A 19,603-nucleotide genomic window follows, 5' to 3' on the forward strand; every position below is an offset into this window, starting at 1 on the left:
AGTCTGAGCTCCTTAATATAGTAGATGGGGATAAAGCCCCAGTGGCCCATGTCAGAGGTCTGTTGGGAAAGACAGTATGGATCAACCCTGCCTCGAGTACAGACAAACCCATCCGTGGGATTGTCTTTGCTCAAGGACCAGGTTATACATGGTGGATAATGCAGAAAGATGGAACAACACGGTGTGTACCTCAGGGAGACCTGATTGTGGGATGAGACTCATATATGAATGTCATTGTTTGTTGAATGTGAGACAGAAGGAAACTGTAAGTGTCAAAGATCTGAGCAAGTAAGATCTTTACAGGGTAAGATGACCTCACATGTCTTTGTCCTTCCAGCTGAAACCTGTTTCCACAGACTTCACTATCCAAACGCATATTTTGAGACTGTGGGTACCACACTGGATCTGCACACATGAGAAATAAATCAAGAGTTTCTCAGCAGAAAGGCTGGTGATAGGTTTGACATAAGATTGGTTTTAAGGGGAGAAGAAGAAGAGACACTATTTGGAAGGCCAGCAAGGAGGATGACAGAAGCCTGTCTTACCTGATTCTGTCTGGGACAGAAGGCTGTAAGTAGAAGTGGAGTAGTGTGGCAGTAGACAGCCATACAGGCCTAATCCAGAGGGGAACAGGGCTTTATGGCTGACATCAAGTTGCTATAAACTCAGTCAAGAATGAGTTTCCCACACAAGCAATGTGAGGGAGCTTTTGGTTTATTTTGTTTTATCCTTTCAGTTTCTTAGCATATTAAAAGCCTGGCCAAACTCAGAATAGGGGAGGTATTGAGAAAAGGTCATCCGAAGTTGGAACCACACGGACATGGTCAGCTCTGGCTTACAGCTGCAGAATATTTGTGCAGCACCTACAGTGGTGCGCAGGAGGAGTAGATAGACTGAGTCCTGCGCCCTTTCCTTCCCTTTGATTCAGAAGCTGGAAACAACTGGTGACCTGGTTTTTGCACTGTCCTTCAGGAACTTGATCGCAGTCCAAAAAGCATTCCTCAGATCACAGGCTGTTGACACAGTACCTCAATATGAACTGTGGAAAGGCTGGCTTCGTTCTATATTTACTGCCGCTGGCAGCCACTAGGAACTGTGCTGTGCTTGAAGCATTTCTAGCATGCTCAAAGCTAGCTCGTAAGCCCCAGAAAATGAATGTTACACAACAAACTGGATCTGATATAACTGGGCTTAGGGTATCGCCAGGTGATGCCCCTTGCACTGACCTACTGAATATTAGCCATGATGTTGTGGTTCTTGATTTTCAAAACTATTTTTTGTGCTGGGTTTTTTGCTAGTTTAACTCCCTGAGCTGCCTTAGTGTAATGACAGCTGAGTACCAGCAGGATGGAAAACCACAATTCAGATGTTTTCATGCAAAACCGTGTGAGGTTCATTGCTGTCTTTCTAGGCCCCACAGAAATAACAAGGGGCACAAAAAATACAAGTAAGAGAAACCTGGTACGTAGAGGGTAAGAGAAATGTATATTTAAATGTCTTTTGGCAGAGAACAGAACATCCCTTCTATGAAGAAAGAATGGATATAATTTGATTGAAAGTTTTTATTCTTTAAAAAGGAAATTAAGATTCAGACCTCTGAAAGGAGGAAGAAAAAAGAGCTGACAATTACCGATTCATTTTTCTTTGCTCCCTTCTTTCAATAATTCCAGTAGATTTACCATTATGCTTACTGAAGAAGCTAAAATCCTGGAAGCATCAGAAAATGAGCTGAAATTCAAAACAAATTCAAACGTGTAAGTTTGCATCTGGGAACAAACCACACAGTTGTACATTCATTACCAACATATAAATGTGCAAATTTCTTACCATGTCTTCATTAGTCGATTTTATGTATAGAAGATGGATGGTAGTTTATCTTCTGTTCTGACTTCCCTTCAGCTGGAAAAAAAACAACCTCTGACTCATGCTGAAATGTATTTTGTACGGGTTGTGATGGCCTTAACTTCCAGCCTCAGTTTACAAGATATGCTAGGCAAAAGCAAAGGAAAGAAAAACAATAGCCTCAAGTGAATGTGAATGAAGTCATGCATTATGAACTCCTAGAAGGGAGAAGGGGACAAGTCTTATTAAAGTTTTTCAGCATGTGTCAAGTAGAAAGTAAAGCCCAGAAAAGAAGCATTCAAACTATGATTTCTGCAAGTGATTCAACTAATTTTTTCCCTTTTCTCTAGTAAGCTAATTTGGCAATACTGAGATCTCGGTCTGTTTAAAACCAATAATCCTAATTATGCAAAATCCTTGAGGGTTCCTCTTTAGTTTCTCTGTCTTGCATACAAAAAGTTAACTTTTATATTTGTTAAGACATTGATTAAATTTAAAGTCCGTGGTGGGACTCTTGCATATAGAGGCAGCAATTCTGCTGTTGCATATTTACTGGCATGGGAAGTCAGCAATCAGAGAGAGTAAATCATCCTCTCACAGTGTAAATGAATTAAAAATATTAGAGGTGCTACTCTGCACTTATGTGATTGTATGCCTGTATTATAAGAGACACATTATCCACTTCCACTATGATACCTTAAGAATACTGTTAAAAATTCACAGCCTCTGAATAAGCAAGAGATCTTTGCAGAAATGGGAACTTGTGCAAATCCCCCCAGAGAAGTTATGAGCAGTGCTGGTGGAACAGCAGTCTGAGGTCAGCAGTAGCCTTCATACAGCAAAACTCATAAACAAGCTGGTGAGTCAAACTCATTTCCTTGACTAACAGGAATAGGATTTCATAAACACAGCAATCACTTAGTGCTCTCCGAACCAACTGTGAACTGTTTATGTCAGTTTATGCAGCAGAGAAATGGAGGGGAAGGCAGTTTCCAGCAGGTCTTTTGGAAACACTTCTAAAAAGAGTCTTTTTCAGATAATATAATAGTGGTTAGATTTTGGGTAAAGTGGGAGACATTTTATTAGGACTCATTTAACTTGACACTTAACACAGCCTTATTTCTGACCTACTCTTTGTTGAACTGGTATATTTTTTTCATGTTACTCTATGTGTTATGTCATGGTGGCTTAATATCCTTATTAAAGTATTTACTTGTGTTTGAAAAAGTCAGTGTAAGATCAACCTAATAAAACTCTCCATCTCAGAAAATTCACTGTCCTTCTAGTAAGGCAGCCCAGTCCTTCAAATCCTCTTTATTTCAGTGGAGATTCAGAGAGGTCAGATTTGTAAGGGAGTTAAAGACCTCACTAATGCAAATACTTTACCATTTAAATTCAGAACACTGTTTCAAGCATCTATTATATTTTATCAGCCTTTCTAAGATGTTGTAAACCAGATGATCAAATATAAAATGTATTCTGTATTCAGTTACAACTTTATTCCAAAGGTTATATTTTAAATATTTTAATTCACAAAAGGTGGATAATGTCTTCAGCCCAGCTCCTAAATATTCTGGCATTGGTCTTCAGTGCAACTGCAGACCAGCTACACACCATGAATTCACTTCCCTGGACATTTCATGCCTGTGGTCATATGAGAGGCCTAGGTGATAGTCAGGAAAAGCAAAGAATACTCTGCAGTTGCCCACGGAGGAGGATTGATTTAGCACACACACACCCTCCTTCAAATCTCCAGGTGGGGCACGGGCTGCAAAAATTTCCCATGTTGTTCTGCAGCCATGTTCTTTGTGTCACATCATTTATGGTGTTGACATTGAAAAGGCATCACAATAGATATACTACTGATCTAAGGGTTTGATAAAAAAACTGTAAATTGTGAAGGAGAGAATGTGTTTCCTTATCTCTCTAACCTTATCTTGCTCTTGTTCAAAGAAATTTAGTCTTGCTGGAAGGCCAGGATCCCATGCAAGAGCTTTGCTTGTTTTTCTTTGTTTCTTGTTTCTCTGTTTCTTGAAGACTCAGACTGGCATTGCCCCTGTCTCAAGGATGTGTTGCTGACCTCACCACCACCAAGCCTGCGTAGGCAGAGAGAGGTGGTGGGGACACGTCCTGACTCTGGCTCCTCCTGCTCTCCACTGCCAGTGAAAAGCGATGGAGAGCTTCCTCCTCCTCCACTTCTGTGAGATGGTGGCAGAACCTGATGGAGCAGGTCTTGAATCACCACAGTACAGTGAAAGCTGTCCACCATCCATAATAAATGCCTCTCACGCTTGTCTGCTGTTCCACTCTGCAGGCAGAGTTCATGTCATCAAGATTTTGGAGCATGTGCTAGTCTTTAGATATCAGTGGTTGGTTGGCACTAAGTTTTTTCAGTGAAAATAGACACCAACTCGCTCCAGCATTGTCAGTGGGGAGTGGAAAGATTTCTTCTGCTAGATGTGTTTTAAAATTTACCAAGATGTATACCAAATGGAAAAAAAATTTTTTTTCTCAAAGTGCACCCTGTCATTTTTTAAGAAACCTGTGCAGTATAACTTGTGCACTGGAGGGTTACCTGCTACTATTTCAATGGCAGAAACTCATCCTGCATAGCAAGGGCTGCTTCTTGCATTCCTCTCCTTTTCCCCTCACAGCCTACTTGTATGCCACTTGCTTCTTATCCTGAATTCCAACAACAAATCTCACATTTCTTCCAAAATTTTAATCCACATTTTTCACTTGTTCAATGGCAAGTCTTTCTCTATGTCTTTACTTTCTACCACTCCAAGATTTTTACATATTTCTCTGGTTTTGCTGTTTTCCCTTTTGCTGTTTTCCCTTTTACCCTTATGCATCCACTCTTTACCACTCTCACTCATTTCTTTCTTTCTTTCTTCTTTGCCTCTCTCAGGAGGGAATGCTTTCAGAAGTGTATTAGAAAGTTGGCAGAGTTGAAATGGAATAATTTCGTTGGAAAAAAGTCAAAGGCTGCTAAAGTTTGAGGTTTTGATGATCACATTCTAGTAAATCCTCCACCCTTCTGTGTTTCTGTTTTCCCCAATGGTAGCAGTAGAATTTTGCCCTTCTATTTCCCTTGAAACTTCAAAACTGATTGAGAACATGTGACATTCATACACACTTGTGTAACAGTCAAAAGGAGCAATATCTTAAAGCTGAGGACAAGATCCTGCAAGCTCAGTCAGCAACACCATGAAGCTGACCTGGAGAAGAAAATTTTCTCACTTGGGAGAAGATCCTGAATACATGAAAGCATCTTCATCCCTAAGGGTCAGGGGGCTGAGTGGAACAGGACAAAGGGTCCCTGGAGAGAAGAAGCTGTCTATGGACACAAAGCTTTGAACATGCAAAAGCTCCGAAAATACAAAACCCTCAAACTCTGAAAAGCTGAAAATCAGATGGTTCCTGACCAGTTGTTCTTGGTTTTATTTTGTTTTGTTTTTTATTTCCCAGTCATGACTCTGTGTCTAAGTGAGTGCAAACTGAGGAAGTGAAAGATAACAAAAAATTAATTTGTTGGCAAAATGCTGTGAATTTTCATGCAACATTTTGCTATAGTGCAGTTATTTCACCTGGTAAATTATAATGGCTGCAATTATTTTGGAAATGTATTTGTCAGAGAAACTTGGAGTGGAAACACAATAAAGTTAATATTCTTTTTGATATAAAGTGAATGAATTTGTATGCTGAAGTTGTAGCTTATTGTACCTGGTATGTGCAACTCTGTGTTGTCATCTAGGACAAATTAGGAAAACATGTAGGATCTTCTGTGAAAACAGAGAGCTAAAACAATGTGCACCACTGCTGAAAATAGACACACAGCAAAAGTTGAACCTTGAAGCCCCATGAGATTTCCTTGACATGAAATAGTAAATGCAAGGGCTGGAGTAATTGACAGGATTATGGGAGGGAGAAAAATTACAAACTCCTACTGACAAAGAAGTGACAATTCATCTCAGAAACAACAGGAGAAACTCTGATTAAACATAAAGAAAAAATTCAAAATTCATTGTAATTTAAGGTCTTTTGCTAGCTGAAGAGGAAATGAGTGACATATAATATCTTAAAACTAATATAGACATGATTTCTATATATTCCATGAGTAAGAATTTGTAATAATGTTGGAAGTGTAACAGGAAAACTTTGCTGCTAAAGAATACATCCTGCAGTAAATATTGAACTCTATTTCAGGGAACCCAGTCCTTTTAGGTTTTCCACATCTGTTTCATATCCAGTTTATGTCAACAGTAATTGAAATCTGTTACCATCTGGGTTTTGGGTGGGCTGCATTGAATGAGTTACCAAGAAAAAAGTAACTTCTAGCATGAATTAAACATCATTCAAGGTCCTCTGGTGCCTTCTGTGAACTGAGGGGAGAAGACATAGAGCCTTGACTTGTATGGAATTGGAAATTAAGGAACTAAATTTTACAGGAGGAAAAATGTTACCTTCAGTCAGGAGAATGATGGGTTAAGATATAGGGCCTTCTATACAGTGATATTTCCTTATTATACAGAAAATTTGAATAAGCACCCACATGTCCACAAGTATTTTACTTTGCAAAATCTATTTCTTTTGGTCTGTATGTAATGCAAACTGTACCTCAACCATAATATTTCAAAATTTATAAGAAAGAAATTACTAGACAAACAAAAGAGTGGGAACAGATGTTAACATACTCACTCTAGGGAGGTCAAATGTAAATTCACTGTAGGAGACCAAACTCAGTAATTGGACTGCCTAACAAATTAGATTCCCAGTGTGTGCTTTGATATGTACAAGTTCTTTGTTTTCACACAATAGCTTCTTTATCACTAAAATCTCCACATTATGAAACAAGAACATTTCTTGCAATATTCATGGTTTCTATTGAGGAAATAAAACACTCTAATATGAGTCTTTAAGTGAAAATTCAATGCTACAGCTTGTGGCTTGAATGTTACATCTAAATCAGGTACAGACATACCAAGGAGGCTTGTTTTCATAACCCAATGTTGGTTTTGGAGAAGTTAATGGGATGTTTGTTGCTGGCAATACTAAAGGGTGGCTAGAGACCAAAGGAGCAGTTATCAAAGGCTGTATAAGCAGGGAAAAGTACCCATGTAGGCCTACAATAGTGACTGAGGGAGACAGAATTTGACTTGGGACTTGCAGAGGCCGTCTCCAAGCTATATTACTCATGTTTCTATGACTATTTGTATTTCATTACCAGAGACTTCTCTTTTGAAGCATCTATTGTGTTAATGATCCCCTTTAAACTGAATAATCTTAACTTTGTGATTTTTTTAAGTTTTTGAAAGGATCATAGCTTTAAGACTAGGGAATAATGGATGCAGTAGGAAAAAATGCCTACCCAACAGAATTCTCTTTGGCTTCTTGATTGAACTCATAGCTACATAGATCTTAGGCTGAAAAATTTCCTAATGTCTTTTACCACTATGGGAAAAAAGTAATTTTTTTGAGAATCTGAACAGCCCATAGAGACCAATAAAGACAGCAGGTCTTAGATGAAATAGCTGGCAAAATACCTAACTTTTAGGAGGGGCATCATTAAGACAGAACATTCAATGACCGTTCAAATTAATCAGCATAAATATTCATAGATTCTTCATCCTTGAAGAATCACTCTCTTCTGGAAAGTACAGCTTTAATAATATTGTACATCACAGCTTCATGACATCATCACAAAATTTTGGCCTAGGAAGTGGCATGTGTGGATATAGATTGTTTTATTTCATGAGAGCTCAGAGGTTTTGTTTAAGTGTTCATTACTGTGGTAATTCCACTTAGGAACCAGCAAAGGAGCTGGGGGTAGGTATTGCAACCACGATGTATGTCATGTAGCCATCCTCTTGGAATGTAGCCATCATCTTTCAGGGACAAGGAGGGAAATTTCCTTCAACTCTGCGTGCTCTATATCAATTACTACTCAGTCGTAGATTCACTGTGTACTTCACGTATTTTGGCTTGGAAATGAATTACAAAAGGATGACAAACAGGAGAAAACTACTGAAAATATGATTAAAAAATGAAAGTATGATTAAAAAATGAAAGTATTATTAAATTGGTACTATGTAGTGCTTAGTGCCTAGCTTTAGATGGGTTAACATACCATCTTTATTTGTGTATGTGCACAGGTTGAGAGCTGGAGAAAGATGATAGCTGCTTTCTTGTTTGCAAGTGCCACCTTGTCTTAGGGCGTCTATATGATACTAGTATCCCCTTTGCCTGTTCTGTTTATGGTGGATAATAAGTTTTGCCCCTTTGAGACTGGTTGTGAGAGCGATGGGGGGAGAGAAGTTTTCAGACACTGCTCTCACTCATCCACATTCCTGCTTGTGGACTGTATTGTCTGCAGCATGGACAGACAGCCGGACAGAGCTCTCCTGTGCTTTTAGTTAGTTTTTAGCTAGCTGAGGAAGTGAACTTCCCTGGGCTGTGGTTTTTCTTTTTCTTGGAACTGTTCAAACCTTCTCTGGACTGAAAATCCAGAAGAGCACCAGGAGCTCACACCTGTGGCCCACCAGGGCCCAGGACGCAGCATTTCCTGCCCAGCTGGGACTGATGAGAGACTGAATGAGCTAAGCTGCAGCTCACAAAAAGGACTTTCTGAGTTTTTCCATCTCTTCAGAACAGTGAGAAATTTTATTGTGCAAAGTTATTAATTTTTAATACTTGTGAATACTTGTTAAATAAACAGGGTTTTTCCATTTTTCTCCAAGAAAATACTTACCTGAACCAGTAGGGAGAGGGTCTTGAATTTGCTTTCTGGAGGGACCCTCTTGGAATTTTGTCCCAAATTTGCCTTAAACCAGGACACACCCTCTGCACTCTTTCCTCAGTGTCTTTTGGGTTTATTGCCCTCACCAGGACAGCAGAGGAGTGAGTTTAGAATCAGTGGGCTGTTACTCTTCTGTGGGCTAGAAATTGAAGTACTGGTTGTTTGGGAGTTTGAGTTAATATCTCTACCAATGATAAACACAGGATAAAAGAAAATGGAGAATAGCGGACAGAGGCCCAACAAAATTCTCCACCCTTCAGAGAATATTTCCTTAGGCTTTGTAACGAAGTTCTCAGTTGTGCTAAGTTCGACTTAATATGGATGTAGAAATATGTAGTATATATTTTTTGAAGTCAAAGCAAACACTGAAGAGCAAATTGTGAAATCTCATTTGGCAGAGGGAAGTTTCGTCATTGGCTTTTCTCTCAGCCTCAGGAGGTTTCATAACATCTGAAGATGTTATCATGAGTGTGAGAAAGCTGACATTTTAAAAAGAGTCTAAGAATGGAAAAAATTATTAACTATTAAATATCAAGGATGTGAATGGAGTGCACAAATGATCATAAATGATCACAGGATGCTTAAGTAATGATCATTAACGGCTTTAAGTATGTATGTTTTATAATGTCTCTTATGTCTTGTAAAAAGACGTCTTCTTTATGGTCCCCATATGCTTCCCATGTTTGGGAAAGCCACAAATGCTCCCACATTTCAGGACATCTGGAGATTCCACTGGCTGGGGTCTTACCTGGTGTCTTTGAAAAGCTACCCACAAGCATAAAAACGAAGATATATACAGATGGCTTAGTGTGTGAAACAGGGATAACTTTCTGAGTATCAGAGGTTCATTTAGCATATTGAATTTCATGTGTGTGTAATTCAAAGAGACTTTACTATAGGACTTCATTATTGGCTTTATTCTGACTCTTCCAAGTAGTTTTGTGTCATCAGACGTTACTGTTACACCACAATCAATTCTTTTATCTGAATTGTTTATGAGTATGTTGAACAACAGGCATCTTGCTGATAACTCTTTCTTATCATGAAAAAGTTCTTAATTCTCTAGGTGCACATAGCATTTGCCACTGTTTCTGACATAAAACAGAATATTACATAAAACACACTTTTCCAGGGCTTTTATAAATACAGAGGCGTATATACGCATGTGTAGTATGCATTTCTTATTATATTTTTATGTAGATATTTGTGTATATATGTCTGTATAGATACATGCATCCAAAATTCTTTTAAAGAAAAGTATTTACATTTTCTTGATTAACATAAAATTAATTAATTAATTAATTATACTATGCTGCACTATAAAAGAAAGAGTCGTAATAACATTATTATTAAATCTATACATCTAGAAAATCATCTGCTCATGCTGATATCATATAAAAACGAAGACACTGTTGTTTAATTTGGCTGTGAAAAGAAATCCTTCTGGACTACCAGAATATTTTTGCCAATGTTTTATCTTTTGTTGTCTTTAGAAAATGAACACAGCTTGTCAATTAGCTTTGAAGCAGTTCTGACTGAACCCAGGAACTAACAGATCTTCTCCTGAGACTGTGATATGTTTTGAAAAGGCTGATTGACCAAGGTTACATGCTGTAAAGGTTACATGCTTAATTTTATCTGTAACATGAATTCAAAGGTAAAAAATATCTATAAAGTTTTAATGTGACTGATTTAGAACCTACCATAGTTTTATGTGAACATGCAGCTTTTCATGTGGGTTTTTTCCCCCTCTTTTTTCTTTTACCAGTTGAAATTTTTTTGGGGATGAGGAAAGCAAAAACTTTCCTCTTTTCTGGTACTTCCAGCCTTAAATATATAACAGAAAATAAGGTATGCCCACACACCTTAGACCTTCAGCAAATGTCTTGTCATTTGAAAATCCTGGACATGTCATTTTTTTCTGGCTTTGAGAAATAGTTTTCCATCAATGAGGTGAAAGGATCTGATCATGATAGCTCTTTCAAAATGCTGTGTTTAGGCTGACAGTGCAACTGAAATTACTGTGAGTGGACTAAAGTTGTGTTATTTTTTATATGTCATACAAATAATTTTAATTCTCCACATTGTGTTTTAATTCTCCACATTGAGAAAAAAGTGAATTGAATAACTGAAATAAAACAGAGTAGCCAACACATGTAGCCAACACACTTTTCTATTTCTAAAGATGCCTTTTACTAAGGATTCTGTTTTCTGTTAAACAAATGTCACTTTATCGCCATTCATAACCTCATTGACTGCTGTGTGGCAATTTAGGTTGTGTGAAAATGTCTGATTACATATAGTCAGGGCTGGAATATGTAAATGGTGTCATGTATGGCCTTGTTCTTTTCATCCCTTTACTCATTTGCTTCTGGCAGTGTATCCCTCTGGATCCCTCTGACTTGTAGAGGCTGAGACTTGTCATCCATCCTTGGAATACCACAAGAGAAAATAAAATTGCTACAGGATATGGACTGATGATTCATTCACTAGATGTTGTCTCCCTTCTGAGTAACAACTGAATCATAGCACATGCCAAGGGTGGAAAAGACTGCTTGTCACAAAACTGTGTGGCTATGTGCTGTCCCTGTATCCTAACTTTGTATTCTCCCATTCTAAAGTGTGTCATGCCCTCAAACAGTACTAGTAGTTCTGCAGGTAGAATTGGTCTGTTTTGTCATATAGAAAGGAAATAATTTATTTACAATAAAGTTTATTTTAAAGGGAAATGAAATGACTTCTCAAGGTTTGCAGATGGATGTCCAAATTCCTAAAATCCAAAGCTGTTTTCTGAGGGAGAATAGGTCACACCATGAGCCTAACTGAGCGATAATCAAGGATTTCTTGTAGAGCTTTTCCTCCATGTCTTTCATTTTCCTGTCCATCCATGATATACTGCTCAAGAGAGAACTGTAGCTTATTATGGTATTTCTTATTCCCTGCTTAAGACTTTGGCTATGAAAGGGGATTTTTGAAAATTTTGGGAAGTTTTTGAGTTACAGGGAGTTTCCCTTGTTTATATCTTGTACATTTCTTAATCTGTGAGGGTCTGGGTGAAAGTGAGAGATAATGAAGTATTAATTATTTTATAGTAATATAGGAATCATTCCTTGGCTGGGAAAGTTGCTGATTGAAGATTTGTGATGGTGGTAGTAATTAGATTTTTGTAACCTAAGGATGTGCTAGCTAAGATGAAATGAAATGCTGTTCCAGACTTTTTATTAGCTGTAGCATATACATCAGCAAATAATAAGATTCAGATTTCCTTATTTTAGGATTTCTCAATTTCTGTTTGTATGAGTCTTTTGGGAACGAATAATACAGTCATTGTTTTTTAAAGCCCTATAAGTATTCTTCACCATCTCAGCATCTTTGGGAACTAACTACAGTGCATTCCACAGCTTGTATGAGTCCATGTAATGTAAAATTGCTATTAGATCACACATTTTGAAACCTTTCACTCTTGAGTGTGAATTTTCTGTAAGAAGAGCTGTTTGTTAGCTCTTGAGTGGCTGTTTCTAAACGTAAACTGAAGATCTTTTTTTTTTTTTTTTTTTCCCCTGAGCTTCTCTCTATAGCTTCTCATAGACTGTCCAACTCATGTTTTTAAAACTTACTATCTGAAGTTTTTTACACATAAATACCTGCAGATACCTATGTTACCTACTTTCCTCCAAGGTGAAAAAAATTTCTCCTCCCCTCTCTCTGTATTGTTTCCTCCATTTCCAATTCTTTCCCTTTTGCTGAGTAATACAGAAGTTAACTGGCTTATGGTTATTTTACTTCCTCATTTGAGTATTGGGATAATTAATTGTGTAGTTTGTAATCCAAATACCAGGATGGTACTGACAAACTCTTTGGGTGCTAAAGATGTGTTCTTTAAATTGCTGTCTTAAGAGCTAGGGCCAAATCCCGACGCAGTCGTTCAGATTTTATTCTGAGCTACTTTTATTCTCATAATTGCTGAGTATCTTCTTGAGGTCTTTCTTGAACAGAGGGACATGAAAACTGAAGACAGGTTGTCTGCTCACAAGGTGATACATAAGAAGACGAAGGAAAAGAGTTGGAAGACTCATTTCTGTCCCTGTCCCATAACTTCTGCCTTCTGCTCTGCATCTCCTCACCTGCAGCGTTTCATGCTCGGGTCTCTGAACTCATCATGAGAAAGGACTCAAAATGAGTTAATGGTGATATTTTCCTCACACCTTTTCTTTATTCATTGGCTGCACACTGATCTTATGTTGCAGATGTATTTTCCTTCTCTGTATGGTTCAGAATATATGGGGAGAAAGGAACACCAACGTGCACAGCATCAGAAGCCATGCTGGAGTTGCTGACAATGAGCATCCTTACTTTTTTTGGTTTGCTTCACAAAAAACTGAAGGAAAAGAGAGGGTATGAAATTATGAATCTACAGATACTTTTACAGAAATTAATGTCTGTTTTTGCATTTGTTTTACCTTTAAAAGAAAAATCCTTCTGTGAAGGTTATAAAATGGGCTAAGATTTATTTACCTTAGAGATAAGGAATTTTATTGCTTGCAAGGTTATTTATGACATAAGCAAAGACAAACAGAAGGAAGAAAGATTACATTTGTTGTGAATACCCAAGAGAAAATGTTGATAAACTGGGAGTTTTGGAAGTGCCAAGTGTATTACTTTACCCATTTTCATTTCTAGAAGTGGAGTTAGAGGTTTATTAATGTATGAAGGTAAGACCAGCATATGTTACACTATTTTTTGCCCATCATCTGAGAAAATGAATGACAACTAATAGCATTAATTTAATATTCTAGGCAAGTTGCACAGTCTTAATGATGAATTCATGATGGAGTAAATCACTGATTTTTTTTGTCCCAGCTGCATCTCCTGAATTGGTACAAGAACACAGTCTTGCTGGACTGGGACAGGGCAGAGCCAGGAACATGTAGGTCAAAAAGAAAGATCAGAATGTACTTGCTGACACTGCATAGGACATGAGTTTCTTGGAAAGCAATGAGCTAAGCACAATTTTGGTAGGATTCCAAACACAGTTCAGGGTGTAGCTGATGATGTTTTTTTGTCCTTCCTTTGGAACTTGCGTTTTTTGCTTCTAGGCTTCAAGCTTTTCTCACAAAACAAGGTGGTTAGAAAGCTACTGCAGACAAAACTCTAAAACTACTGTGGGAGTCACATTGCCTCACTCCAGGGACTGGAGCTCTTCTGGAAGTACTAGAAAGCACATGATGAAATCACACCCTTGGGCACCACTTGGCAGAGAAAGAGGAATAAACTCCCAGTAGGAGACCCTGGGGCAGGGCAAACACAGCTGCCTCCACCATCACAGAGTTGAAAACTTGTCTGGTGCATTCTATTGGTCCTCTGTATCCCTTTAGTCTCCTTTACACCTTTCTTCGTTAAACATTGAGTTATGTGCTTTGTTGGTTTTTCCCCCCAAGCGGGGTTAGAGCAGCATTGGAAGGCAAGGGGAGCTGTCAGATAAAAACTGTCTGACTCTGTCAGATAAAAATTGGTAGGAGTGCTAGGCAGGACAAAGTCCTACTGATATTTGAGTTTTTCACAGGTAGGGTGACTTAGGAGTAAATTGGGCCTCATCAGAAAGAGACAGCTGGTGGATGATCCAGCTCTGGGCAGCTATAGTGGCATTGTCCCCAGGTGAACTACTAGAAGAGGATTTTCTCAAAAGGAATAAGTTTGAAGGTGAAGTGTATGCATGTGTCTATTAGTGTGAATATCAGGCTTGTGACATCAGAGTTCATTCCAGTTATGTTTTCAAATATTCCTCAACAATGTATTAGCCATTTACTGATTTTTCTTTCAATGGAGATCTTCTTTTCATCAATTGACTTGAGGAAAGACGTTTTTAGTGTTCAAATATGAATGAAATAAAAATCAAATCTCATAATACTGTTCTGTGCTCTGATATAAAGATAGTGATTTAAGTTAGAACTTTATATATTTTGTTTTTCAGGTTTGGGTTCTTTTGTCTGGTCGGTTTTGGATTTTTTTATTTAATTTTAGGGTTTTTTTCCTGTTTTTTGCTTTGATGAACTTTTAACTTTTTTTAGTGAAGTATGGATTGCATAAGGTGTATCTGTTTTATGTGATTATACCTAAGACAGAAAACCCAGACACCTGTCTTCCAGATGAGAAGTTGTCTCTTCTGCTGTGTTTGTTTAAGCTGCAAAGTCCAGCCTGGCACTCGTGCCTCCCTGCTCCCATCAGCAACCCAATCATGTCTGGAGCACTGACCTATTTGCCTGGCACACTGCTAAGACTTACAGCAAGTAACTATTTCTGATTTCTCTTCCAGGCAGCAGAATGAGTTTGTGGTGCATCACCTCCTCACCAACTCCAAAGTAAGAATAAGACCAGTCTTATCATCTCTGAAGGCTCAAGAGGGTATGATAATGAATTATTTGCCCTGTTTGCTTCTACAGTGCCCTGTTGCAGTCACATTTAGTCTGTCCTGCTGCTTCTCCTTAAAAAATCCAAGAAAGGGGGACTCCTGCTTAATGGCAATGACATTGTCAAGTTTTTAAAATGTGGTTTCTCTGTACTGGTGTTTCTGAGAAGCTGTGGGAAGTTCAGTCTTGTGTGATATCACAATGTTTGCTATAAAGAGCTGCTCTCAATCACCCAGGCAGTGACGGGATATGTCAGGGCTGACATTAAAAGAATCAGGGAAAAAAAAGTAGTAGTAATGATAATGATAACGATAATGATAATTAATGATTGATAATGATAATGATAATAATGTTGTGGGGGAGGGGGCTGGGGAAGGGAAACCCAGCATTGGTTACAGAAACATGACTCCGCTCCTGTTCAGTAAGCCCTCTGCTCAAGCCCATTACACAACACCCTTAGCAGGAGCTTTCGTGCTTCGTGCATGGCTTCTCCACTCTGATTTCCTGTTTACACCAGGCTAGGAAAAAAACTCCTGAGAATAGCCGGAGAGCTGGGTCCTGGCTGCAGGGGAGCTCCTGCCAGAGCAAGTTTTGCAGGATTTAGATCCAGAGATGTCCTGGCATTGTCCCAGTCTTTAACAATAAATATAATAGTTTCACTCCAGCAGTAGTTGTATGTTCTGGTAAGCACACACCAGCTGTGTTCCTGCTCCTACAGTCCAAGTGTTTTCCCAAACAGAATACTTCATAAAACAAAAATAGGCTTGTGCCATTTACAAGGTCTATTATTTTTAATGCATCTTTTTGTTTTCTAATACATTTCCTTATTTCTAAATTAAGCTAATCAAAATTATTAAACTAATACTGCAGCCTTTAGAAACTTTTCAAACATATGCTTTGTAAAGGAAAAAGAAGTGAGAAAATATATGTGCAGATTTGTTTTGCAATTTATTAACCAAAATTTACCAATACTGGCCATACCATTGGAAAGCAAATAATGAAATAAAGGAAAATGTGAATCTCTCAAGTTTACCCCCCAAATTTCCTTTACACATACCAAAGTAGTTGAAACAGTTGTTAGGTATAAGTACCTCTGCAATAATAGATCAATCCATTTATTCTGTTTTCAGTGTTTGTCCAAGTGACGAGTACATATATAAACCCAGGAAACTAGGAAATTCAACATGCAGCCTTTAAATATGACTTCTAAAACCTGTGTTCTACCATGTTAACTTCAATAGACATTTTAAAAATACAAAATAAAATAATATTAAAAGTCTATTTCAAATAGATTAAATACAGATAAAAATATACATAAAATAAAGTGTAGAAAAAATTATTTTGTAAAGAAATAAGTTTTAGTTTTAAGATTTCAGAGGGTTGTTTATAATATTCATAAATGGAATAAGAAGCAAAGCATTTTAAATATGGAAAATAAATTGCTGATGTCTTTTTTAATTTCCTTGAAAAACATTTTGCTTTGTAATCTTAAAATGAAATCTTAATTTCTTTCCTGTCCAGTTACTTGACAAAGTGCTTTAGGCTAGAATAGCTGGAATGTGTTCCTGAATATATCAATTACCTGGTCTTCCATTATTTAAAAGAAAGCACTAGGACTTGAAAAACCATATTGAAGGAGATAATTTGGGTAGATCTTGCTAGCAAAGAATCCCTTCCCAAGTGCTCCTATATGTGTTTCATTCACATATAACTTCATTCAAATCCAGAACTATCTGAGGCTTTACTTAACAATTTATGGTCATGGTATAAGATGTGGGGGATGGCAAATATGTTGAATATATTGCTATTTAAAGCTTGGACATCTTTGGAAGCCGCAAGACTACTGAGATCATAGTGAAAAAAGTAGAGAAGATAAAGGGGAGAAAGTGTTCTTCAAAACAAAGAGAAAAATGAGATCACTAAGATGGTTTTCAAATACTAACTCTCCTGCATGCTACAGCTGTCATGGCAAAAGAATTACTCTGGATTCACAAGCAAAAATGTATACTTAGTAGAAATGATCAAAGTGAAACTTTTGGTAGCTGTTTGATATAGCTTATGGCAGCAGTAGTTAGATTGGATAATGACATTTAAACTGCATCTGGCTGTAAATGTGCTCTTCAAAGACACTGGTCACCTGGAGCAAACTCAGAGAGCAAATTATAGATTTTGAGTTCTAGCTTGTTTCTGTTTGTGTCCAATGCACACGGAATACTTTCAGTAAGAGAGACGTTCTTAGGCATATTTTTCATTGATAAGTGGGTTTCCAATGAATACCATAAATATTGCTTAGAAGAACTAATTAGATTTCCTTTCTAAGAAGAGAGAAGAAGGAAGGAAGCAAAGAGAAAAATACAAGAAGGACTCAAAGGAAAATATGGGCACCAATGTGTCCCTTCTAAATGGAAGACTATAACTATAGTTTTTGTTAGGTTAAAAAGGTGAAGTCATATTTGTTGTAAGCTAGACTTTCCTCATGCAGGCATTAAGAGGTATTAGGATGGAGCTTTGGAACATCTGTCTCTCTCTTTCATACATGGGCAGTACACACTCCACTCATGGCTCCAAAGAAAAAGGCACCAAAGAATTGTGTTAGAAACATAACAATGTCCTTGCACATTGTAAGATTTAGGTGTTCTATGACCACTGTTTTAGGTAACTGAATAGAAAATTTCAGCACCGTGAGAAACAGGTTACCTGAACACAGGGCATACTGGAGACTCGCCTTCCTTGCTTCAGCAGCCGCCTCTTAAGTAAACATAGGAGTGTTTCTGTGCATAGCAGCGTCTGAGGCTTGCAGGAAAAGCACATCTTCAAAGCAGCAATCCTCAGTGTTGCCTATGCCTTAGCTGCATTACATGACCTACTTTTCTCTATCCAAGTGCTAAGCTGGGGGTGGTGGACATCACTGGTGCCCTTCCAGAGTGACAGGACATAGCTCATTGGTGAGAGCATCAGTTGCTTTAGAGAGCAATGGAAATTAGAGCAGTGTCTATTAGGAGACAATGTGGGTGTCAGAAAACTGAGCATAGGCTATCTGGTAAGACTTTCAGCTCTCTGGAACACACAGGGTCTTACAGGAAAAAACTACATATAGTATATTTTTCTGTAATTGCAAAGTATGTTTTGCTGTAAAAAAAAAAAAAAAAAATTGCCTAATGTTACCTAATATGTTACCAATGAATCAGAGAAGCTCCTCTGAACCTGTCCAAGTCTCTGCAAAATTAATCTGTGAGCTCAATGACATAATCAGTGTGCTGTCAGCCTGCCATCTATTAGACATGCAGAGCAGTTGTGAGTGCACTAGTTGTACCAAGCTGGATCTGTGAGAGTGCAAGCCCAGTGGCGCATTCTGCAGTTTTAGTTGCAGGACTTTAAGGCTTGGGATAAGGAAATTATGAAGCATAACACAAGAATGCACCAATATAATTTATCTTTAGTAAATTGTCTGCAATAAGCTGTGTCTCTTAAGTTTTACAGTGTACCTACCATATAGAATGCTTTGTTCCGTTCACTTCAGAAATAAGAGCTTAAATTTCATAACCTGCATTCATGTAAAACTTTTAGCAATTTCCTCCTCATTGTTCTATGGAAGTGATATTGGGAAGCCTGATGCCACAATTGAATGACGATTCTTCATGATTTAAGAGAGAAGTTTCCCCTCTTCTAAAAAGAATGAAAAGAAAATAAGTTTTTGAAATATTGTTTTGATGAACTGAGGAAAATATATGTCAATTTTCTGATAAATAAAACAGTGCCTGAAAAAACATACCTGATTAAAAACTATTATATTTATACTTCTCTGTATCCTAATCATGAGCTGACCAGTTGGAAGACACAAGCAGAATGTCATCATTACCAGATTCTACATCTGGATCTTTGATTTATTTGACAGACATCTAGCATACAAAATATCTAGGTGAATTGCTAGTGACTGTTTAGATGTTGGTGCAGGGGGACACATCATGTTCTTCACAAATCTGTGTCCAGTCATTCCCTCAGAATTGTTTTTTTCTGCTTGTCTTTGTTTGTGTTGACCTTGTGTGGATTAAAACAAATATTCCTCTATTAGCTTTTTCAAGTAAAAGGAAGGTGACTGGGAAGGCTGAAAATTTCTTTTTCTGCAGGTTTAGTGATGCAGCAGTCATGAATCAGACCTAGATGAGCTCAGTGAGAGACAAAAGTAGTTAAAATCTATGAACTACAAGGAAATCAACAGAATGGAAGAAATTTCATCCTTTTAACTCAGTAAACATTGTCAGTGAGCCACAAATCCTACTTTTGATGACTATTTTTGCCTTTTCTCTATACTGTGTTTATGTAATATAATCCCCTCAAAAAAAAAAAAAAAGAAAAAGAAAGAAAGAAAACAAGTTAGGTATATGTACTATCATGTAGAAGCAAATTGTACATTCATGAAATTATTTGTACAGAACTGAGCTTGTCATAATCCATATAAGTACACAAGATGTGAAAAGGCTGAGCCCACTATTTCTATTTCTTTAATAAGACCAATTACTTATATGCTATTTATTTAAATAATTGCAACTATCTT

At 37.6% G+C, this 19,603-nt stretch overlaps 1 long non-coding RNA gene across 1 annotated transcript in view; it reads left to right on the forward strand.

The window, feature by feature from the left end:
* Nucleotides 1-458: 458 nt before the first annotated feature.
* Nucleotides 459-19,603, forward strand: part of LOC132086303 (uncharacterized) — a 28,460-nt gene continuing 9,315 nt past the window's right edge. The window contains exons 1-2 of the long non-coding RNA XR_009420403.1: nucleotides 459-570; nucleotides 14,955-15,043. This is a non-coding gene — a long non-coding RNA (uncharacterized LOC132086303). The remainder of the gene's footprint in view (nucleotides 571-14,954; nucleotides 15,044-19,603) is intronic.

This window comes from Ammospiza nelsoni, chromosome Z (assembly GCF_027579445.1).
Source record: "Ammospiza nelsoni isolate bAmmNel1 chromosome Z, bAmmNel1.pri, whole genome shotgun sequence".
NCBI lineage: Eukaryota > Metazoa > Chordata > Aves > Passeriformes > Passerellidae > Ammospiza > Ammospiza nelsoni.